The sequence below is a fragment of the Macaca mulatta genome, chromosome 1 (genome assembly GCF_049350105.2).
Source record: "Macaca mulatta isolate MMU2019108-1 chromosome 1, T2T-MMU8v2.0, whole genome shotgun sequence".
Classification (NCBI taxonomy): Eukaryota; Metazoa; Chordata; class Mammalia; order Primates; family Cercopithecidae; genus Macaca; species Macaca mulatta.
This window is the reverse complement of record NC_133406.1, coordinates 66,365,964-66,391,182: the sequence shown is the minus strand read 5'-3', so window position 1 is coordinate 66,391,182 and position 25,219 is coordinate 66,365,964. Positions and strand designations below refer to the sequence as shown.

The window sequence follows — 25,219 nt, the reverse complement described above, 5'->3', positions numbered from 1 at the left end:
AACCATCTTGCTCCCACCCAAGGTGAGAGTCCATTTTAGTTCAGGAAGAAAAATCACTTTAAATTGATCAAGAGGGAGATTGATGTGAGAAGAGAGGCAGAATTCCTTAGCTAGAGGAGAGACTGACAATCCAATGAATTGAATATACACAGAAGGCCTGTTCCTGGCTAAATGGAATGCTGGGAGCTCATGCCAGGGAGGGGTGGTGAGCAGAGGGACTGGGTTGGAATCCAGGTGGCTGAATTCATGGGAGTGCGTGGCAAAATCAGGTCCTATTCCTCTCGGGCTCAATTTCAACCTACATGACTCCTAGGGGGTCTTCTCAAAATACGGATTCTGATTCAACAGATCTGGGGTGGGTCCTGAGCTTCTGCACTTCTCACAGGCTCCCAGATGATATCCATGTTGCTAGTCCATGGACCACACTTTGAGTAGCAAGGGCATAAGGAATCTAACTCTAGAGTTCAAATGTATGTGGGGTGAAGGTTTTGAGTACAATATATGCTATGTTTATTCATTTGGAGTCTAAATCATTCATTGGTGCTCATAGGGGATGATGATGTATGGGATTTCTAGAGTCCAGACTCAGCAAAGGAGCTACAAAGGCTTGGGAAAAATGTCAAGTTCCCTAGTGGACATGCCGGGGTCAGCTGAGAGAAACTTGATAGAGGACATTGGCTCCACCTACCCAGGAAGAAGAGTGGGTTAGCCAGCCCTGAGTCAGGGGAAGAGGAGCACCACAGAACTAAGCCTCAGACAGTGGAGGGGCTGAGAGCATGGACTTGGCTGCCAGGGAAACTGGACAGGAAACTTGGCTCCACCATTCTGAGCCTCTGTTTTTTCTTCTGTAAAAACTTACATTATGGGCTTGTTGGGAGTACTAAGTAAGATAGTCCATGTGTTTTGGGTTCTGGTCCCTGAAAAACAGACTCTGAGATGATGATCTTTATGGAGGTGGTTTATTACACAGTGTCCCCTGGCAAAATCCATAGGGGAGAAGAGAAGTGGGACATAGAAAGGGAAGGAAGTCAAGCAAGGATGCAATATGAAGCAAAGTTCTGTGAGTATAACTTTAGCTCAGTTGTGCAAGGAAATACTGGAGAGTAAATCACAAAACTAGAGTTATCCCAAACTAGAAGCAGGGTAGGTGGAGTATTTATACTCTCACACTCATCAGTCATTAAGGGATACCCCCTGAGGGATGTAAATTCCTAAGCTCTTGCAGCTGTCTGCATACACAAGAAAAGCTAAAGTTCTGTATCCCAAGGGAAGTCCTCAGACAAAGTTGGGGACTGACTGTCCCGAAAAGAAACACATCTGAAACTGTATGCACAAATGGTAACCGGCAAAGGATTGAGGGCATCTGAGAGGTGCTCTGAGAGTATCTGCTAAATCATGGAAAGAGTTTCAGCATGGTCTGTGGCAATCTTAAACCACTGGTAAAATTTCCCTTTATTATATACAGTGTATACAAAAACATTATCTAAGAAGACAAAGAAGGACAAGAAGAGCAGGTATCTATCCCATGGCACACTGGACAGTGGGACTAGAAGAAGCAGATTATTCTGGGGTCGACTTTGCAAATGCAACACATTATTAGGGAAACTGGGATCCAGTTCCTGAGTGGCCTAAATGATCAGAAATCCCAAAGACCACTTATTACTGTTGACAGAGAAGAAAAGTCATGAAAGTTCCTTTCAGTCCTGTGATTGCTGGGCACTGATTCTGCATTGAAGATGTGTTTCTAGATGTGAGTGGCCACACTTTATTGCTTGTGGCTTATGGAATGGATAACCTCCATGGGCTCCATTTCCTCATCTTTAAGGTAAGAGGTCCTCTAGCTCTAAAATTTTACGAACTGACAAACCACTAACTACAAGACTAACACTCCATAAATACTAAGCCGCATTCTCCACAGTCACACATCCCCAAAGTAAGGTAAATTTATTTTTCCATAAAAAGGTCCCAGAGATAGTGTATCTTTGTTTCCTGCATCTGTCCTGTGCAGGTGTACATGGTTGTCACCCAACTGGCTTCTAGTAATCCTTGTAGTTGCCTCTTGTATCCATGTGTCATATACCTCCTGTGACTGATTATTTAACCTCTCTCTCTCTTTCTCTGTCTCACACACTCTATAAATACACACAAAGACATATATATGTACACATATGTATATATATACAAGTTTTTGTGCATAAAAAGCAGCCAAAGTATCTTCTTACTTTAATTTTAGAGATTATAACTTTTAGGCTGACTGGGGTGGGATGGGAGGCCAAAAAAAAAAATTGCTCAGGCAGGATTCCGATGCTACTAATTACTCACCAAAATATGGATAAGACCATTTTTGTAAGCAATGAATTGGCTCATTTAAAATTCCTTTGTTTTCATTTTTAGAAGAATGAAAGAGGAAGAAGGAAGAAAGTCAAAAGGATGAAAGAACAAAAGGAGCTCCCCATAGAAAGACAGACTCTTTTGCCAGCACATTTAAGAATCTAAACGAGGCCAAGTGCCAGGCAGATAGAGGGACTCTACTTGCTGCATAGTAAATAAAACGGAGGCTGGGGGAAGCCTGCAGCAAGCAATACTTTCTGAGGGGATGACAACAGGACTTAAGAGAATTCAGACCCTGACTTTCCTGCCTCACCAGGTAACCTAGCACAGAAGGATATCTTAGAGGGTAAAATAGACTGGAATCAGACCCAGAACAGACTATCCCCTTCCAACACAGTGGGGATGGAGTAGGCATTGTGGAGACAGACCCTGCTGCAGCCAGGTGGATGGCTCCTGGTGGCCAGAGGGCTAACATCAGGCAGCAGGTGGGAGTCCAGGCCATCCGATGGTGCCAGTGAAGGTAGCAAGAAGGCTGTGACTGCTTGTTCCAGACCACAACAGGGAAAGACTCAGGGCAGGCACTAGAAGAGACCCAGACAGACAGCTGCTTGTCAGCAGGGAAGGCAGATGGGGAGGGTAAGAGTAGGAGGGCCTTCATTACATTGCTGGAGCAATGTGACATTAGGTGGGCCTGGGAACCAGCACCTCAGTCCTGGATGGCAACAGAGGGTAGAGAGGAACTGACTGGAGGCAGGTTGTTGAGTAGGAAACTGTAGCAATTTCTTACTGCCATAACGAAGTACCACAAACTTGTCACTTACAATTACAGAAATGTATCCTCTCACTGTTCTGAAGATTAGAAGTCTGAAATCAAGATACCAGCAAAGTTGGTTCCTTCTGGCGACTCTGAGTGAGAATCTGCTCCATGCTTCTCTGCTGGCTGCTGGTGGTTGCTGACAATCCTTGGTGTCTCTGGGCATGCAGGTGCATCACCCTAATCTCTGCCTCTGTCATCATGTGATGTTCTCTCTAAGAGCCTCTGCCTCTGTTTTCTCTTCTTATAAAGACATCAGTCATGGGAACAGGGCCCACCCTAATGCAGTATGATCTTATCTTAGATTAATAAGTTACATCTTCAAAGGCCCTGTATTAGCCGGGGTTCTGTAGAGAAATGGAGCCAATAGGAGATTGTGCACGCACACACACACACACAGGCACACATACACAATTTATTATAAGGAACTGGCTCACACAATTATGAAGGCTGAGAGGTCCCAAGATCTGCAGTTGGCAAGCTAGAAACCCGGGGGTGCTGATATGCTATTCAATCTGAGTCTGAAGTCCTGAAATCCAAGAAAGCCAGTGCTATAAGTTTCAATCCAAAAGCCAGGAGCCTTGACACCCAAAAAGAGCAGATGTTTCAGTTTGAGTCCATATGCCAGGAAAGATCAATGTCCCAGTTCAAAGCAGCCAGGCAGGAGGAGTTCCCTCTTATTGCAGTAGGGTTTGCCTTTTTGTTCTATCCAGGCCTTCAACTGATTAGATTAAGGTCACCCACATCACAGAGGGCAATCTGCTTTAGTTATAAATATATATACAAAGAGATTTATCATAAGAATTAGCTCATGTGATTTTGGAAGCTGAGAAGCCCCACAGTCTGCCATCTGTGAGCTAGAGATCCAGGAAAGCCAGTGATAGAATTCTTTTAGAGTTTGATGGCCTGAGAACCAGAGAGAATGACGGTGTAAGTCCCATTCTGGGTCTGAAGGCCCAAGAACCAGAAGCACAGATGTCTGAGGGCAGGAGAAGAAAGACGTTTCAGCTCTAGAAGACAGAGCAAATTTATCTTTCCTCTGCCTTTGTGTTCTATCTGGGCCTTCAATATATTAGATGCTGCCCACCTGCATTAGTGAGAGTGTTCTTTTTCACTCAGTCTACCAATTCAAATACTAATCTCTTCCATAAACACATTCACAAACACACGCTGAAATAATGTTTGACCAGATATCTGGTCTATCCTTTAACCCAGTTGAGTTGACACATAAAATTCATCATCACTGTCTCTATTTCCAAATAAAGTCTGAGGTTCTGGGTGAACACTAATATGAGGGAGGCACACTATGTAACCTAGTACGGTTCCCAAAAGAGACTGAGGCTCCAGGGAACAATATCAAAACATCTGAATAGAACTAGGGCATGAGTTTGTGCTCTGGTCGTGGGAGGAGCCTGAACAAGTCAAATTATAATCATATGATACATATGGAAAAATTGTGGTTCTAGAGCTGATGATGAAAGCCAAGGAATGGCAACATGTTTCAAGAAGTAACCTCAATAGTCAGTTCATGTGTTTAGCTTTAACCACATTCCAGCTCCTACTGGAGAGTCCTATTTAAACTAGCACACCTCCTCTTCCTCTCCAAGCTTCTGGTTCAACTGAGGAAAGGTATTTCCCCTTACCACCCCTCCTGTCCTCACAAGAATCACTTCTGTACTGAGCTATCTCTTCTAATCTGAGAATGTCAGGTTGTAGGAGAATGTGAGAGTCACTGTTTTAATGTAATCTCACCTATTGTATGTGAAGAGACTGGGGTTGGGCATTAGGGTACCATTGGAAATGCTGATATATGCTTTCATACCAGACTTGGTTGGAGTTTTGTATTATTTTATAAATTATACGACATGCCTGAGATTCTGAGAAAGTTTGTACCTTAGGAAAGACATAAATGAAGACTTTGAATCTGTCAAGGAAAGGAATACAAAACTTACCTACTCAACAACTTTGACAAGCTAGTGGTGTCAACATCAATCAATAAAGTCGGGAACAATTGGGGAGAAGGATTGACTTATTAGTCTAGGCGTGTGGATGTGGAGATGAAAAGCTGAGATGATGTTCTGGGGAGAAGCAGATATAGGCACCAGGAGCAAAGACCTCTGAGAGACCAAACTCAAATAGTTCAGACAAATTCAGAAACTCAGATGTCTAAGTTCATTTGTCAAGTGAACACCAATAAATCCAGAAGTCATAGGAGGGACTCAAGAGTCTCTGAGAGGCAGGCCACCTCCCATGTGGGAACAAGCAGATCATTGGCCAGGAAACTACCCAGGCTTCATCCAGGGAGTCTTCTTTTTGCCTACTAGATGTGGACTTTCTGGTTAATTCATGTCCATCCTGAGCAGCTACTACTGTACAAAAATCACAATTAAATGATTATTCCTTTGTGATTTAATTTTCCTCTAGCCAGCTGGGTGGGCTAATGGTAGATAAAACAAAATAGAATGAGGAGACAAGAAAAAACAAGAGCTCATTTTTAAGATGGCATGTGTAATCTAATGTTAAAAATATATAGCCGGGCATGGTGGCTCATGCCTGTAATCCCAGCACTTTGGGAGGCCGAGGCGGGCAGATTATCTGAGGTTGGGAATTCGAGACCAGCCTGACCAACATGGTGAAACCTCATCTCTTAAAAATACAAAATTAGCCTGGTATGGTGGCTCATGTCTTTAATCCCAGCCACTCAGGAGGCTGAGGCAGGAGGGTCGCTTGAATCTGGGAGGCAGAGGTTGCAGTGAGCCAAGATCGCACCATTGCACTCCAGCCTGAGCAATAAGAGTGAAACTCTATCTCAAAAAATTAAATAAATAAAAATAACATATATATATGTCTGTATATTTAAAGACTTCACAAAAATATTATCAATTGGCTGGACGCGGTGGTGCACACCTGTAATCCCAGCATTTTGGGAGGCTCAGGCAGGCAGATCACTTGAGACCAGGAGTTTGAGACCAGCCTGGCCAACATGGCAAAAACCTATCTCTACTAAAAATACAGAAATTAGCCGGGGATGGTGGCGCACACCTATAGTCCCAGAATTGCTTGAACCCAGGAGGTGGAGGTTGTGGTGAGATGAGATCACATCACTGCACTGCAGCCTGGGTGACAGAGTAAGACTCTGTCTCAAAAAAAAAAAAAAAAAAGAAAGAAAGAAATATGTATCAATTCACTCCCTTCCATTTGGACCTCTTTCATTTTCTCATCAGCTCTAGTCTGCCTTTCTTTGAATGTTTTCAGTCCAGTTAGGAGTAGTTACAATGTTAATGTCATGATAATACCTATTAGTTTATAAAACACCTATTTATGTTACTTGATCCTTTCAATGGCCCTGTGATGTAAGAATTACTGTTAACTCACTTTACAGAGGAGAAATCAAGTTGTAGCAAGAAGGAAGTTCAGCCAGGACTGGTATCTGAGACTACTGGATTGCAAATTCAATGCTATTTCCACACACCACACGCCACCGCAGTGGAGGAGAAGAACCTTGAAAAAGAACTTTTGTCAGTTTTAGAGTTGGTGGTGATTATTTTTCACTCTGCCTCAAGGCAGAGCTCAGATAAACCCCTGATGGCAAAGTTGTTAGGACCAGAAGGGCTCGAACTCAGACTTGCCTCTGCTTCTGAAGGCACCAGGACAACCGAACTCAGGAAGAGCTCTGTTGCCTTCATCACTTAATTAACTGAGTGTCACACTCCATTTACTGTTGTCTCCAAGACACTGGCAATTGTGTGGCTTTCTTGGCTTTTCATTCCATGAAAGGCTCTTTCATCCCAGCTCCTCCGGCGCCTGGGGAGCTGGATGGGAAGGGAAGAAAGAGGTGTAACAGGACTCTGTGAACACGGCTCTGTATTGTGCTCCACTGTGATATCCTGCTTTCTATCGCTTTCTATTTCTGGCTAAGTCCCTGGACAGCTACCTGAATGAAACATATGGAATGTTTTTTAATCCTATCATTACTCACCGAGGTATGGAAGTCACAACTCTGGCACCTCACTGCCTCACTCATTTAAAATGCCTTTTGCTATTTTTTTAAGTGAGAGAAGAAAAGAAAAGAGTAGAAAGAGAGAGAACAAACTCAGTCAATGAAGAAACAAAAGTGAGTCCCTGGGGCTAGCAAGAGACATTGCCAAATCTTCGGAGACTTCCACACACTGACAAAAATGTGGAAGCAACACAACATGCGTCACATACAGGCGCCGAGGAGCACACAGGAGCCAAAGCTATAAAAAACTTGCTCTAAAATTTCAGAGAAGTGAAATTCTCTTCTCAAAGGTGTTGAGAACTGGCCCCGGCAGCCTCCCAAGCTTTAGTAAAAGAAGCATGAAATGGCTGTCAGAGATGAAATGCCTATAAAAATTTGTTAAACTGCAAAGACAGGAACTATATCTTTTTAGCTTTTACTCCATAGCATTGAACACAAAAATACTTCTGGGCTGGGACCTTGAGCAGGGTAGCACGGGAGTGAATTTGATCCAGGCTACAGAAGGATTTTGCTGGCTTTCTAAACTATTGGGTAAAGAAAGCAGGTGAGTCTCGGCATCCTGCGGCACAAACCTGTGTGGAACCATGATGACAATGCACCCCATTCTTGGGTGGAAGTTCCCATGACACCAAGCTTGCATGCCCACACTTCTTCCCTGACTCCCCCTTCCATCTGCTCTTCTCTCTTCACTCACTCTGGCTGCATGGAAAACACAAGAGCAGAAGTAGTACTCTCAGCCCTTATTTCAAATACCCGTTATGATTCATCTCAAGATTGCAGACACTTGGACCGTCTTCTGATGTGGATGAGAAGACAGGGGAAATGGGGCTGAGAGGAAGGAATAGAATTGGAACCTAGTTATGTTGGGCCCCTGGCTTATTTTTAATTCAATTCCAACTGCCATAAAGAAGAAAATGAGTAGACTTTACTCCTGTCCATTTCACCCTGTAGACCTCCTGTCCCTCAGTCCTCCATATTCCAGGAGTGACACTTGTATTTACCTCTGCCGACAGTGGAGTCTTGATACAAAAGGTCCTTTTGAAAGTGGATATGCAACAGCTTAGCAAGAGTTCAAAACTAAGGACTTTGAAGGAACTGATGACTGTTTTTTAAGGGTCTGAGAATATTTATGTGTCCTTGATGCTGGTAGAGGGAGTCATCTCCTTTCAGTTGGCCAAGAGTAATAACCAGTCTGCTTAAAGGTTCATGAATAAGAAATTGTATGTAATCTCTGTGCTATGAATTATGCACAGACTGTGGACAGAAAAGAGGTCAGCTACTTCCCACTTGACTCACCTCTACTGAGTTCGCCTTTGCTTCCAACATCCCTGGGTGGCAGCACCCATCATGTCCGCTTCAGTCTATTGACAAGAAATTGATCAGGAAAAGAAGTCTGCTAAGATCAAACATCCTTGACTTTGGTGAACTCATATAATTCGTGGTTTTTTTTTTTTTTTTTTTTTTTTTTTTTTTTTTTTTTTGACAGAGTCTCACCCTGTTACCCAGGCTGTAGTGCAAAGCCACAATCACAGCTCACTGCAGCCTCAACCTCCTAGGCTCAAGCAATCCTCCTACCTCAGCTTCCCTAGTAGCTGGGACTACAGGCACACACTGCCAACCTTGGCTAATGTTTGTATTTTTGTAGAGACAGGGCTTTGCCATGTTGCTCAAACTGGTCTTGAACTCATGAGTTCAAGTGATCTGCCTGCCCTGGCCTCTCAAAGTTCTGGGATTATAGGCATGAGCCACCTCATCTGGCCTCATATAACTCTTAAAATTTCTTTCCTTCGATAACAATTTCTAATCACCTTAATGAATTGCTACTTCACAACTCCTGACAGAGATTTCAAATGGCAACTCTCAGTTGTTAGTCAAGGGAAAAATAAGGAAAATGGAAAAGAAGCCAATTAAGAATGAAATAGACAGAGAAAAAGAGAGAAATGAAAATATCTTATATAATGACCAGTAAATATATCTTTTATAAGCATCTGGAATTGGAGTAACATTCAACTGCCACCTCAGAAAGTAGTGTTTCTAAATCCTTTGAATAAATGTGAGTGGCTATATCTTACTCCTCAGTGAGCCACATTGTCCACAAAAATATTATAGTCTGACCCCCTCCCATTTCAGCTCTGATAATAAGCTGAGTGTCTCAGCCACAGTGGGAAGCTGTATACATTGTTCTCCGATGCCCAAGACTGATCAGTTGGTTTAGGCTATGTCACTAGCACAAGCACTCCAAGCAACACTCATTCATAGTCTCAGGACCCTCAGGAAACCAGGGCCATAGGCCATCACCTATTGGATCAAGTTTGTCATACATTCTCCAGCAGATATAACTCTTTCTTCTACTACTGCTTTTCTCTCTAGACAACATTAGAGTGGAGAGAGACAAATGATGCCTGTTAAATTATCATATCCTTGGAATATTTTAGCACTATATATAATTCCAGGAATCATTTTATCCTCCCTTGCCTCTAGGTAGAACTTTTCCTATATGGTCTCAAAACAACAAGACCTGTTTATATTTTTAAACATAAGATAAAGGAGGGAAGGATTACTACTTGGGGGTATCTAATATGTGCCAAATACTATATTGAACTTTCTCTCTGGTCGTTGAGACAGGAATGAGTTTAGAATTGTGGAAACTAAATTCTGAGTGCCAAATTATTTGCCCTGATCCCACAGCTAAAACATCTTAGTGTTTGGAACTTCACTGGTATTGTGTCAAAGTTCATGTACATTACAAAATGCTATGGCCTTTCCCCCTAGGGAGTTCTCAACCTTGCTTGGAAGTCTATGCTGGTGTGTGTTTTACCATCTAAAACAAAAAAAAAGTATCTCACCTATATCCTCTCTGTTAGCAAGTTAATGCTTCTCACTTCTCGCTCTCCTCTGATTTATCTCCAATACATCTTTTAAAATTAAATGACATTTCAACCTTTAGGGGAAATGCCATCTAATCCCTTTAGGACGATTGCTCCTATTAGCTCATCATTCCAGGCATTGATGAGGATAGCATTAGGGTTAGGACACTGAAGCATAATGACAAGGGTAAAAGGAGGAAGAGTTCTGCCTCATTGCCAAAAGCAGAATGTTCCCTCCTGAAAATATCTTTTTATAAATTCAGGTCCAATAAGCTATATTATCTATACCCCACACTGTAATCCACTCCTGTCTCCCAAGAGCTCCCCATTACATATTGAATATTTGAATGGGGGTTGCTTTAAAGCCTTTCATTATCAAATAGTGTTAGGGGAGCAGTGTGTAATGAGGAAATTGGCATGCATCCCAGAATGATCTGAGGGGCTGGGATTCAGAATGCTAAGCCACCATTCAAAATGTAAGTAATTAAAATTAATTAAAAATCATTAAACAAACCTTCACTTTTGCAATTTCAAGGTACAACCCAAGTCACCAGAGCTCATAAAAGACGTGTGCACTGTCACATCTATGTGACGTATTTCCATGACCCGAGCATTGACTACAGGACTGTGCTGGAGGAAGCTGGATCAAGGTACCAAGGTGAGTCAAAAGCCAGTTATATAAAACATGAATAGAAATATAAGTACATGCCCATGCGTATGAGTCCCAGACTTACATGACAACAATTGACCCACTCACTCTCTAATCATCAATCAACAGTATTTACTCTGTTACTCTCCAGCGCCCAGCATTCCCTAAGGGTTCTGTCATTTCAGCAGCATATAGAGCATCAGACCTCACCTCAAGTTGCTTATCATCCAATTTAGATTGGCAGGGAGAGGGAAGATAGACAAGAAGCCAAGAATAACAGCATAGAAAGATGCATCATTGACATGATTGTATATTTAGAAAACCCCATTGTCTCAGCCCAAAATCTCCTTAAGCTGATAAGCAACTTCAGCAAAGTCTCAGGATACAAAATTAATGTGCAAAAATCACAAGCATTCTTATACACCAGCAACAGACAAACAGAGAGCCAAATCAGGAATGAACTTCCATTCACAATTGCTTCAAAGAGAATCAAATACCTAGGAATCCAACTTACAAGGGATGTAAAGGACCTCTTCAAGGAGAACTACAAACCACTGCTCAGTGAAATCAAAGAGGACACAAACAAATGGAAGAACATACCATGCTCATGGATAGGAAGAATCAATATTGTGAAAATGGCCATACTGCCCAAGGTAATTTATAGATTCAATGCCATCCCCATCAAGCTACCAATGAGTTTCTTCACAGAATTGGAAAAAACTGCTTTAAAGTTCATATGGAACCAAAAAAGAGCCCGCATCTCCAAGACAATCCTAAGTCAAAAGAACAAAGCTGGAGGCATCACGCTACCTGACTTCAAACTATACTACAAGGCTACAGTAACCAAAACAGCATGGTACTGGTACCAAAACAGAGATATAGACCAATGGAACAGAACAGAGTCCTCAGAAATAATACCACACATCTACAGCCATTTGATCTTTGACAAACCTGAGAGAAACAAGAAATGGGGAAAGGATTCCCTATTTAATAAATGGTGCTGGGAAAATTGGCTAGCCATAAGTAGAAAGCTGAAACTGGATCCTTTCCTTACTCCTTATACGAAAATTAATTCAAGATGGATTAGAGACTTAAATGTTAGACCTAATACCATAAAAATCCTAGAGGAAAACCTAGGTAGTACCATTCAGGACATAGGCATGGGCAAAGACTTCATGTCTAAAACACCAAAAGCAACGGCAGCAAAAGCCAAAATTGACAAATGGGATCTCATTAAATTAAAGAGCTTCTGCACAGCAAAAGAAACTACCATCAGAGTGAACAGGCAACCTACAGAATGGGAGAAAATTTTTGCAATCTACTCATCTGACAAAGGGCTAATATCCAGAACCTACAAAGAACTCAAACAAATTTACAAGAAAAAAACAAACAACCCCATCAAAAAGTGGGCAAAGGATATGAACAGACATTTCTCAAAAGAAGACATTCATACAGCCAACAGACACATGAAAAAATGCTCATCATCACTGGCCATCAGAGAAATGCAAATCAAAACCACAATGAGATACCATCTCACACCAGTTAGAATGGCAATCATTAAAAAGTCAGGAAACAACAGGTGCTGGAGAGGATGTGGAGAAATAGGAACACTTTTACACTGTTGGTGGGATTGTAAACTAGTTCAACCATTATGGAAAACAGTATGGCGATTCCTCAAGGATCTAGAACTAGATGTACCATATGACCCAGCCATCCCATTACTGGGTATATACCCAAAGGATTATAAATTATGCTGCTATAAAGACACATGCACACGTATGTTTATTGCAGCACTATTCACAATAGCAAAGACTTGGAATCAACCCAAATGTCCATCAGTGACAGATTGGATTAAGAAAATGTGGCACATATACACCATGGAATACTATGCAGCCATAAAAAAGGATGAGTTTGAGTCCTTTGTAGGGACTTGGATGCAGCTGGAATCCATCATTCTTAGCAAACTATCACAAGAACAGAAAACCAGACACCGCATGTTCTCACTCATAGGTGGGAACTGAACAATGAGATCACTCGGACTCAGGAAGGGGAACATCACACACCGGGGCCTATCATGGGGAGGGGGGAGGGGGGAGGGATTGCATTGGGAGTTATACCTGATGTAAATGACGAGTTGATGGGTGCAGCACAGCAACATGGCACAAGTATACATATGTAACAAACCTGCACGTTATGCACATGTACCCTACAACTTAAAGTATAATAATAATAAATAAATTAAAAAAAAAAAAAAAAAAAAAAAAAAAGAAAGATGCATCATTCAGTCATTCAACACACATTATAGAACATCTAGTAAAAGGCAAGCATTGTACATGTGAATACAGAGTCCTTGCCTTCAATGACTGCAACCTGCTAAATACAATCAGTACTAGTTGAGGGATAAAGTGTACCACACTCATGGATTTAAGAATGAGCATAGTGTGTGTTTAGAGTAGGCTGACTACTCCCCAGCAATTCTGTGACAGTAAAATGACATACAAAGATCAAATAAAGGAAAACTTTCAGAATCAGGAAATCCTTCTTCATGATCGCTTCTGAGAGGATTGGAATTCAGCATCATAAATTTTTTGGCTGGTCAGTGTGGCTCACGCCTATAATCCCAGCACTTTGAGAGGCCAAGGTGGGCAGATTGCCAGAGCTCAGGAGTTACCAGCCTGGCCAAGATGATGAAACCCCATCTCTACTAAAAATACAAAAATGAACTAGGCGTGATGGCGTGCACCTGTAATTCCAGCTACTTGGGAGGCTGAGGCATGAAAATTGCTTAAGCCTAGAAGGTGGAAGTTGCAGTGAGCCAAGATCATGCCACTGCACTCCAGCCCATGTGGCAGAGTAAGACCGCCTCCAAGAAAAAAAAATTAAATTAAAATCTATGTATATTTTATAGGCATATATATATATAGGCAAGACTTGACTTCTGCAGGTTATGCCCTCCGTCTCAGGACCACAAGTAAATGAGAAAATTAATTATATGATTTCTGCACTGTCTTCACGTTCAAGTGTTATCACTGTCTCTTCCTCATTCCATCGTAGACGGATACAGGAGGGTCTCCAGAAACCCTAGAGCTGAATGGAACCCTGTCTGGAAGACATACACTAGAAACTAGGCCTAGAATTATCCAAAGGGTGGTTGAAATCAAGGGTTAAAGTTTGGCTCAAGATAAGGAAGAATCTTCTAATAATTAAAACTGACCATCCAAAAGGAAATGGGATGCTCTATGGTATAGTTAGTGATTTCTGTGTCTTTGAAATAATCAGGTGGTAGCTAGAAGACCACTGTCAGGAATGCAATAAAAGCATTTTCTGCACAAAGAAAGAAAAAATGATGACATTATCTCAAGTTGCTTTACAACTCTCAGGTTCTTTGAGTCTTTGACATGCTCAAAATTATATTTTGAGAGAGCTTGGCCTATCTCCTGGAACATTCTGCTTCAATTTCAGCATCTTTCTCTCTCCTTTTTCCTGTTCAATTTCTTTATACTTCTGTGTTAATATTTTTTGTTTGCTAGGGGTTTCTATCAAAAAGAAAAAATAACATATAAGAACCATTTGTCTCCTTAAGTAATAGCTCTTCAATTGTTTGAAAGTAGTCATTATTTCCATTCCCCAATCCTTTATTCTCTTCTTCAGAATAAATCTGCCTGGCTTTTTTTTTAACAGAGACTGTAGTTTGATTTCTAGATTTTCCAGATTCTCCAACCTGTATAAAGAATATACTCATCTGGACCACATGTCCTCAGTATAATAAATGTGATAACACTTGAACATGAGGCAAATTCAAGAACTGAACCTTAGTTTTGGCCTCTAGATTGTGGAAAATTTGAGGACAAGACTGAATTAAGTGTTAAGAAAAGTTTTGAATGCAGGACTCTTCCCAGAAGCAAAGAGACAAACGCCTGTGCCTCTCACTTTATAATACGTGTTGGGGAGATCTTGCTGTTGTCAGGGTCTTCCTACAAGGCCCTGCAGGGGAGCTGGTGCCTATGAGCCTCTCCTGCCTTGTGAGGAGGGGACCTAGAAGATAGGATACCTGCTTCTTGATGCAAACCTCAAAAGTATATATATATATATATTTTGTTGTTGTTGAGATAGAGTTGTGCTGTATCACTCAGGCTGGAGTGCAGTGGCATGATTTCAGCTCACCACAACCTCCACCTCCCAGGTTCAAGCCATTCTCCTGCCTCAGCCTCCCAAGTAGCTGGGATTACAGGTGCATACCACCACACCCAGCTAATTTTTGTATTTTGAGTAGAGACGGGGTTTCACCATGTTGGCCAGGCTGATCTTGAACTCCTGACCTCGTGATCCACCTGCCTCAGCCTCCCAAAGTGCTGGGATTGCAGGCATGAGCCACCGTGCCTGGCCCTCAAAAGCATTTTTAAGGTGCATCTGCCTTTTCATGCTCTGTAATCCCCATGCCCTTGGACCACTTCTTCTCTAAAAGGGAATTCAACTTATTTTAATACCTTTATGAGCTGAATTTATGACAGTCACTTTATGAGTGAACTTTATGTGTCACTGAAAAAAGGATATGTTGAGGTCCTAAGCCCCAGTAACTCAAAATGTGACCTCATTTGGAAATAGGGTTGTTGCAGATATGACTAGTTAAATTAAGATCATAGTGGAGTTGGGTGAGCCCCTAATTCAATATGACTGTTATCCTCTATGAAGAGAGCCAGGTGAAGACAGAGACACTTGGAGAATGCCACGTGAAGGTGGAGCATCAGAATAATACATCTACAAGCTGAGGAATGCCAAACACTGCAGGCAACACCAGCAGCTAGAAAGCAGGAAGAAAAAAGTCCCCTACTTTTTCTTGTAGGGGTATGAGGGAACATTACCCTTTGAACACCTTGATTTGGAACTACCAGCCTCCAGAACTGTAAAACAACAAATTTTTTTTTTTTAAGCCACCTAATTTGTGATATTTTGTTATGGTAGTACTGGGAAACTAATACAGTAAACCTTCCCATGATGGTCTTCTTTACATAGAAACAGGATTTCCTCTTTCTTCCAAGGTCCTATCAGAGGGCTGAGGGTGAACAAGACATTGGCAGGTGGTGTATCCTGCTTCTGTGTTACTGCAACAGGATTCTCCCAAATCTTGAGAATATTGGCAGAGAAGAGAGCAGGAATGAGTGTCAGGGGAAGCTGGTACTATATTAAGCTGATCTGAATTTGATGAACATAGCCACCTTAATGTTTTGGATTTGAGTCTAGCTTTCTGTAAAATGGAAACAATACTCTTGTTCTACTTTCTACCCTTCTTGCAATTACTTCTTATTGGTAACGTGAGGGAATAAAAAAATGACAAAAACTCTGAGCTGCTCAGACAAGAGTACAAGGGAATCTAACCCAGTCTGGCAGAAGTAGTAGCAGCAGCAGCAAAGTAGGACTTCTCTCAGAAAAGGCCAGGAACCAGAGCCAGGCCAGAAGAATGGCCCTGGAACACCAGGGAAAGCAGAAAGTGCCCATTGGTACCATGAATCCAGGGAAGGAAGCCAGTTCAGACTTCAGCATGTGAGGCCAGCCATGAGAGAGCAGGCATGGTGTGCACTGCAGGTCAGTAAGTCCAGGTTAGCAGATAGCTATACAGCTAGGCATGGGCCTGATCAAAAGCAAAGACAGGCTACACAAGCAGAACAAATGGAACAAAGTGGAGGGTTTGGAGACAAGCCAACTCCAAGACAGCAACTGGGGTTCTATGAGAGAAAACTGGGTTGAACCACTGCTCCTCAGGCAGAATTGTTTGCCTTCTGCTCACGTTTGTTTTTTAATTTCAATTTTTGTAGGTACACAGTATGTGTATTTATTTATGGGGTATAGGAGATGTTTTGAAACAGGCATGCAATGTGAAATAAGCATATCATGGAGAATGGGGTATCTCTCCCCTCAAGCATATATCCTTCAAGTTGCAAACAATTCAATTACACTCTAAGTTATTTTAAAAGGCACAATTAAGTGATTATTGACTATCGTCTGTTGTGCTATCAAATAGTAGGTCTTATTCATTCTTTCCAGCTATTATTTTGTACCCATTAGCCATCCTTACCTCCCTCTGCCACCCTCCCACTCCCCTTCCCAGCCTCTGTGACCATGCTTCTACTCTCTATGTCCTTGAGTTCAATTGTTTTGATTTTTAGATACCACAAATAGGTGAGAACATGCAGTTTTGTCTTTATGTGCTTGGCTTATTTCTCTTAACATAATGATCTCCAGTTCCATCCATATTGTTGCAAATGACTGGTTCTCATTTTTTTATGACTGAATAGTACTCCATTGTGTATATGTACCACATTTTATTTACCCATTCTTCCATTGATGGTCACTTATGCTATTTCCAAATCTTAGCTAGTGTAAATAGTGTTGCAGCAAACACAAGTGCAGATATCTCTTTCATATGCTGATTTCCTTTCTTAGGGTTATATACCAAGAAGTGAGATTGCTGGATCATATGGTAGCTCAATTTTTAGTTTTAGTTTTTTGAGGAATGTTCAGACTGTTATTCATAGTGGTTGTAAAAGTCTACATTCCCACCAATACTATACAAGAGTTGCCTTTTCTCCACACCTTTACCAGCATTCATTATTGCCTGTCTTTTGGTATGAGCCATTTTAACTGGGATGAGATAATGTCTCATTGTACTTTTGATTTGCATTTCTCTGATGATCAATGATATTGACCATCTTTTCATATGCCTGTTTGCCATTTGTGCATCTTCTTTTCAGAAATGTTTGTTCAAATCTTCTGCTCATTTTTTGGTCAAATTTTTAGATTTTTTCCTATAGAGTTGTTTAAGCTCCTTATATATTCTGGTCATTAATATACTTTCTCTCATTTCTGTGGGTTGTCTCTTCACTTTATTGATTGTATCTTTTGCTGTGCAAAAGCTTTTTAACTTGATATGACCCCTTTTGTCTATTTTTGCTTTGGTTGCTTGTGCTTGTGGGGTATTGGTCAAGAAATTTTTGCCCAGATCAATGTCCCAGAGATTTTCTCCAATGTTTTCTTATAGTAGTTTCATAGTTTGAGGCCTCAGATTTTAGTCTGTAATCCATTTTTGTTTGATTTTTGTATGTGGTGAGAGATGGGGGTCTAGTTTCATTCTTCTGCATATGAATATCCAGTTTTCCCAGCACCATTTATTGAAGGGACTCTTTTATCCAGTTTATATTATTGGCATCTTTGTCAAAAATGAGTTCAGTGTAGCTGTGTGGATTTGTTTCTGGGTTCTCTATTCTGTTCCATTTGTCTATGAGTCTGTTTTTATACCAGTACCATGCTATCGTGGTTACTATAGTCTGTAGCATAATTAGAAGTCATATAATGTGATTCCTTCTGTTTTATTCTTTTTGCTTAAGATAGCTTTGGAAATTCTGGGTCTTTTTTGGTTCCATATAAATTTTAGAATTTTTTTTATTTCTGTGAAGAATGTTATTGGTATTTTCATAGGGATTGCATTGTTAACATATAAATATGCTACTGATTTTTGTATGTTGATTTTGTATTCTGCAACTTTACTGATTTTTTTTTCAGTTCAATACTTTTTTTGAGGAGTCTAAGTTTTTCAAAATATAAAATCATATCATCTGCAAACAAGGATAATTTGACTTCTTTCTCTTTAATTTGGATGCACTTTATATCTTTCTCTTGCCTGATTGCCTTAGCTAGAACTTCCAGTACTATTTTGAATAACAGTGGTGACAGTGAGAACCCATGCTGTGTTCCAGATCTTAGAGAAAAGGCTTTCATTTTTTTCCTATTCAGTGTGATACTAACTGTGGGTCTGTCATCTATGGCTGTTAATATGTTTGGGTATGCTCCTTCTACACCCAGTTTTTAGAGGGTTTTTATTATGAAGGGATGTTAAATTTTATCAAATGCTTTTTCAGCATCAGTTGAAATGATCATACAGTTTTTATCCTTCATGTTGTTAATATGATGTAGCACACTGATTGATTCGCGTATGTTAAACCATCCTTGTATTCCAGAGAAAATCCCAATTGGTCATAATGAATGATCTTTCTAATGTATTGTTGAATTGAGTTTGCTAGTTTTTTCTGTTTGTTTGTTTGTTTTTTGTTTTCCTTAGATGGAGTCTTGCCCTGTTGCCCAGGCTGGAGTGCAGTGGCATGATCTTGGCTCACTGCAAGCTCCACCTCCCAGGTTCATGCTGTTCTCCTGACTCAGCCTCCCAAGTAGCTGGGACTACAGGCACCCACCACCATGCCCGGCTACTTTTTTGTATTTTTAGTAGAGATGGGGTTTCACAGTGTTAGCCAGGATGGTCTCGATCTCCTGACCTTGTGATCCGCCCACCTCGGCCTCCCAAAGCAAGTTTGCTAGTATTTTGTTGAGATTTTTGCATTGATATTCATCAGAGATATTGGTCTGTAGTTTTCTTCTTCTTCTTCTTCTTCTTCTTTCTTTTTTTTTTTTTTTTTTTTTTTGATGTGTGTTTGATTTTGGTATTAGGATAATACTGGCTTTGCAGAATGAGTTTAAAAGTAGTGTCTCCCTACTCTATTTTTCAGAATAGTTTGAGTAGGATTGGTATTAGTTCTTTAAATGTTTGTTAGAATTCAGCATTGAAGCTATCAGGTCCTGGTTATTCTCTATTGGGAGATTTTATTACAGCTTCAATCTTGTTACGTGTTATTGATCTGTTCAAGTTTTGGATTTTTTTCCTGGTTTAATCTTGGTAGGTTGTATATATCTATGAATTTGCCTATTTCTTCTAGATTTTCCAACTTATTGGCATATAGTTGCTCATAGTAACCATTAATGATCCTTTGAATTCCTGCAGCATCAATTGTAATGCCTCCTTTTTCATTTCTGATTTTATTTATTTGGATCTTCTTTCTTTTTTTTCTTAGTCAGGCTAAAGATTTGTCAATTTTGTTTAAATTTTCAAAAAACAACTTTTTGTTTCATTGATCTTTTGTATTTTTTCTCATTTCAATGTAATTTATTTCTGCCCTGATCTTTATTATTTATTTTATTCTACTACTTTTGGGTTAGATTTGCTTTTGCTTTTCTAGTTCTTTAAGATGCATTGTTATATTGTTCATTTGAAGCTTTTCCTTTTTGTTGATATAGGTACTTATAGCTATAAACTTCCCTCTTAGTTTGCTGTATCCCATTGGTTTTGGTATGTTGTGTTTCCATTATAATTTGTTTCAAGAAATTTTTCAATTTTCTTCCTAGCTTCTCCATTGACTCACTGGTTATTTGGGAACATATTGTTTAATTTTCATGCATTTTTAGAGTTTCCAAAACTCCTCTCGTTATTAATTTCTAGTTTTATTCCATGTGGTCAGAGAAGATACCCTAATCATCTTAATGTTTTAAAACTTGTTTTGTGACCTAATGTATGGCTTATCTTTGATAATGATCCATATGCTGAGGAAAAGTGTATGTATTCTGCAGCTGTTGGACGAAATGTTCTGTAAGTATCTATTAGATACATTTGGTCTATAGTACAGAATAAGTCTGATATTTCTTGTTGATTTTCTGTCTTGAAGATCTGTCCAGTGCAGAAAATGGAGTGTTGAAATCTTCAGCTATTTGGGCCTAGCTCTCTCTTTAGCTCTAATAATATTTCTTTTATGTATCTGGGTGATCCACAGTTGGAAGCACATATATTTAAAATTGTTATATCTTCTTGCTGAATTTACCCCTTTATCATTATATAGTGACTTTTTTGTCTCTTCTTATAGGTTTTTCTTGAAATCCATTTTGTCTGATATAATACAGTGACTTCTGCTGTTTTTCGGTTTCCATTGGCATGGGGTTTCTTTTTCTATCTCTTTATTCTAAGTTTTTGTGTGTGTTTGTAGGCTAAGTGTGTTTCTTGTAGGCAACAGATCAATGGGTCTTGTTTTTTTTAAATCTATTCAACTAGTCTATGTCTTTTGATGGGAGAGTTTAGTCTATTTACATTCAGTGTTATTATTGGTAAGTAAGGACTTACTCCTGTCATTTTGTTATTTGATTTCTGGTTGTTTTGTGGTCTTCTCTTTCTTCTTTCTTTCCTTTCTATCTTCCTCTAGTGGAGGGGATTCTCTCTGGCCATATAATGTAGTTTCCTACTTTTATTTTTTGTGTGTCCATTGCATGTTTTTTGGTCTGAAGTTACCATGAGGCTTGCAAATATTATCTAATAAATAACCTATTATTTTACCGAATAACAACTTAGCATTATTTGCATAAACAAGCAAACACGCAAAAAGAAAACTAATAAAAACTCTATGCTTTAACTCATCTCCTCACTTTTTAACTTTTGGTTGTTTCCATTTATATTTTATTGTACTCATTATGTCTTGAAAATTCTTGTAGTTATTATTTTTTATTGGTTTATTTTTAAGTCTTTTTACTTAGGATAAGAGTAGTTTACACACCACAGTTACAGTGTTATAATATTCTTTGTTTTTTAGTTTACTTACTATTACCAATGAGTTTTGTACCTTCAGGTGATTATTTATCGCTCATTAACGCCTTCTTTTTCTTTCTGATGGAAGTACTCCCTTTAGCACATCTGGTAGGAAAGGTCTGGTATTGATGAAATCCCTCAGCTCTTGTTTGTCTGAGAAAATACTTATTTCTCCTTCATGTTTGAAGGCTGTTTCTGCCTGATATACTATTCTAGGGTAAAATATTTTTGTTTTTGTTTTTGTTTTCCTTCAGCACTTTAAATATGTCATGTCACTCTCTCCTGGTTTGTAAAGTTTCCCCTGAAGTTTGCTACCAGACATATTGGAGTTCCATTTTATGTTATTTGTTTCTTTTCTCTTGCTGCTTTTAGGATCCTTTATTTATCCTTGACTTTTGGGAGTTTGATTATTAAATGCCTTGAGGTAGTCTTTTTTGGGTTAAATCTGCTTGGTGTTCTATAACCTTCTTGTACTTGGATATTGATATCTTTCTCTAGGTTTGGGAAGTTCTCTGGTATTGTTACTTTGAAAAAAACATTCTGCCAATATATCTTTCTCAACCTCTTCTTTAAGACCAATAAGTCTTAGATTTGCCCTTGAGATTATTTTCTAGATCCTGTAGGCATGCTTCATTGTTTTTTATTTTTTAAATTTTGTCTCCTCTTACTGTGTATTTTCAAATAGCCTGTTTTCAAGCTCTCTAACTCTTTCTTCTGCTTGATAAGTTCTGCTATTAAAGGAAAATATGATGCATTCTTCAGCATACCAACTGAATTTTTCAGTTCCAGAATTTCTGCTTGATTCTTTTTAATTATTTCAATCTCTGTTAAATTTATGTGATAGAATTCTGAATTCCTTCTCTGTGTTATCTTGAGTTTGTTTGAGTTACCTCAATGCAGTTATTCTGAATTCTCCGTCTGAAAGGTCACGTATCTCTGTTTCTCCAGGATTGGTCCCTGGTCCCTTATTTAGTTCATTTGGTAAGGTCATGTTTTCCTGGATGGTGTTGATGCTAGTAGATGTTCTTTGGTATCTGGGCATTGAAGAGTTAGTTATTTATTATAGTCTTCACTGTCTGGGATTATTTGTAGCCATCCTTATTGGGAAGGCTTTCTAGATATTTGAAAATAATTGGGTGTATCTAAGCTATATCTGCTTTAGGAGGCACCCCAGGCCCAGTAATGCTGTGATTCTTGCAGACTTATAGAGGTACCAACTTGATCGTCTTGGACAAGATCTGGGAGAATTCTCTGGATTACCAGGCAGAGACTCTTGTTCTCTTCCTTTACTTTCTCCCAAACAAATGAAATCTCTCTCTCTGTTCTGAGCCACATAAAGCTGGGGGTAGAATGACACAAACACCACCAGCAATATGACCGGGCTGGGTCAGACCTGAATCTAACACAGCTCTGGGTCTCGCCCAAGGCCTGCTGTAACCATTCCCTGGCTACTGCCTGTGTTCTCTAAAGTCCCTGGGGCTTTACAATCATCAGGTGGCAAAGCCAACCAGGCTTGTATTCTTCTTTTCAGGACAGTGAGGTCCCCCAGGCCCCACATGGGTCCAGAGGTGCTATCCAAGAGTCAGGAACTAGAGTCAAAGACCTTAGAAGTCTATCTGGTGTTACTGTATTATGGCTGAGCTGGCACTCAAACCATGAGACACAGTCTTTCGCACTCTTCCCTCCCCTTTCCAAGGACAAAGGAGCCTCTCCCTGTAGCCACTGCCACCCCAGGCCACAAGGAGTACTGCTGGACTACCTCCCATGTTTCCTTAAGGTCCAAGGGCACTTCAGTCAGCTCATGGTGAATGCTGCCTGGCCTGGAACTCACCCTCTAGGACAGTGGGATCCCTGCTGGCTTCAGTCAGGTCCAGAAATGCTGTCCAAGAGTCAAGTCTTGGAATCAGGAATCTCAAGTGCCTGTCTGATGCTCTGCCCCTCTGTGACTATGCTAGTATCTAAGGTTCAGGACAAATTCCCCTTTACTTCTGCCTCTGCTTTTCTCAAGCAGGAGGAGTTTTGCCCCATAGTCATTATAGCTGGGAATGGCTGAGTCTCACTTGAAGCCAGCAAGTCCCAGAGGCTGACCCAAGGCCCTTGATGTAGTACCTGGGTATTGCTGCTCGTTATTTAGGGTCCAAGGGCTCTTCAGTTAGCAGGTGATGAATGCTCCCAGGACTTGGTCCTTTCTTTTAAGGCAGTGGGTTCCCTTCTGGCCCAGGATGTGTTTAGAAATGTTGTCCAGAAGCTAGGGCCTGGAATAGTGGCCTCACAACTCTGACTGCTGTCCAATCCTGTGTGGCTGAGCTGGTATCCAAGATGCAAGACAAAGTCCTATCCACTTTTCCCTCTCCTCTCCTCAAGTGGAAGAAGGGGGTCTCTTTTGGAGCCATGACCTGTGGAGCCAGGGGTTAGGGGAGGGGTGATGCCAGCACTCCCTTGGCTGCCCCAGTTGATGTCTTAGTAGGTTGCATCCACCTGCCCTCCACCCCAGTCCACTGCTTCTGGGCCTAATTCAACACAGGACTAGTCTGAGAATTGCAGTCCTTATGGCTTAGACTGCCTTTCAAGTTTACTTGGAGTCACAGAGCACTGTAGCCCTCTGTGGTAAGATTTGCAGGCACAAGTTCTGACTGCTGGGATCCATGATTGGCTTCTGTTTAGCGCTGGTTTAAATGCTCCCTGTGTAGGCAGACATCAGCTGAGTTTGACCCAGTTCACCTTTCTGCTCTAACAAGGCAGCACTGAGTTCAATGTCTCAGAATTGCTGTGTTCTCCCTGACCCAGCCCCCAAAGAGGCTCTCTGCACGAGGCCACTGCTGCCAGGGGTCGGAGAAGGGTGGCATCAGTGACTCAAGACTGTTTCTTTCTATCTCTTCAGTGCCTTTTTCAGCACTAAGAAGTTAAAACCAGGTACTATGAGTGCTAACCTGTTTATTGATTCTTATGAAGGTGTTTTTTTCTGTGTAGATAGCTGTTAACTTGGTCCTTGTCTGGGGGGATGATCAGGAACCCTTCTCTAACACCGTCTTGCTTCACCTCATATTCTGCCCAGGTTTTAACAAGCCTTCTTACTATGGGTTGATGAGGGCCAGAATATCATGCAGATTTTAATTCTAAGAGATTAAGATGTTAAACCCTTATATTCAGCTAGAGCACAATAAAGAGTAGTTTTTGCAATTGTAATTAGTCTTCCAAGTAAGGCAGGTACTATGGGTCTGGTGGTTGGTACCTGCTTTCCAACTCCTATAAGAAACTGTATTGTTTGTCTTAGAGTAATAAACACAAACTGCTTTCACAACTTGAAAAAAAAAAAAAAAAAAAACTCAACAAAATCCAGTGCAGCTTGAAAACAGCCTGAAATTCATTGTCTTTCTATGTTATTTTCCTCATTAGCGCTTTGGCCTACTCATTTCTAACCCATGAGCGTCAGGTTTTTAAATCTACAAAATAGAGCCATTGTGGTAAATACCAGTCCAACAAGACCTGAGGTTAACACATCTCAGAAGAAGTAAACACCTGCCATGAACTGCTTCTGTGTGCCATTGGTATTGATGAGGGAAGGACTTAATGACCCAGAGTGAGCACAACATATCTGAAAGTGGGGCATGATATTCCCCCAGAGAGTTCAATAGGAAGCAATAAGCAAGCCAGAGAGAAACTGTAGCATTATACAGTCAGTTGGTAGGAATGTTGTTCATTTCATCAAAAGAGGCAATGAAAGAGATTTTCAGGAATGGAGACAAACCTCTGTAGGAGCACAGAGAAACTGAATGCCCTCCCTCTCTAGGGTGCACACATCTTCTTTCATTTATAGCTCACTTGTCAACATTTTAGATGAAGCAAATTATTTTTCCTCTTTGTTAGTAAAAATCCCATAAATGCTAGCCAAGGTAATTGTTTTAGCAGTCACTCCTGCAAGCCAGCTGTGCTTAGGGAAATCTACCAATGATACCATTTATTGAGTACCACTGTATGATAAGCCCTCTCCATGTGTTATCTCATATGATCATCCTAATAACCCTCTGGTATAGGGGTTAACATCTCTATTTTATATATCAGGTATTTAGCCCCTGTGTGGTTAAGTCACATACACAAGACCATA

The 25,219-nt window shown here is 40.5% G+C and overlaps 1 long non-coding RNA gene across 1 annotated transcript; it reads left to right on the top strand.

Annotated features, from left to right (window-relative positions):
* Nucleotides 1-375: 375 nt before the first annotated feature.
* On the top strand, nt 376-14,333 carry LOC144337632 (uncharacterized). The gene is made up of 3 exons (XR_013411008.1): nt 376-2,647; nt 10,548-10,670; nt 13,716-14,333. It is a non-coding gene; the product is annotated as an uncharacterized LOC144337632 (long non-coding RNA).
* Nucleotides 14,334-25,219: the final 10,886 nt, after the last annotated feature.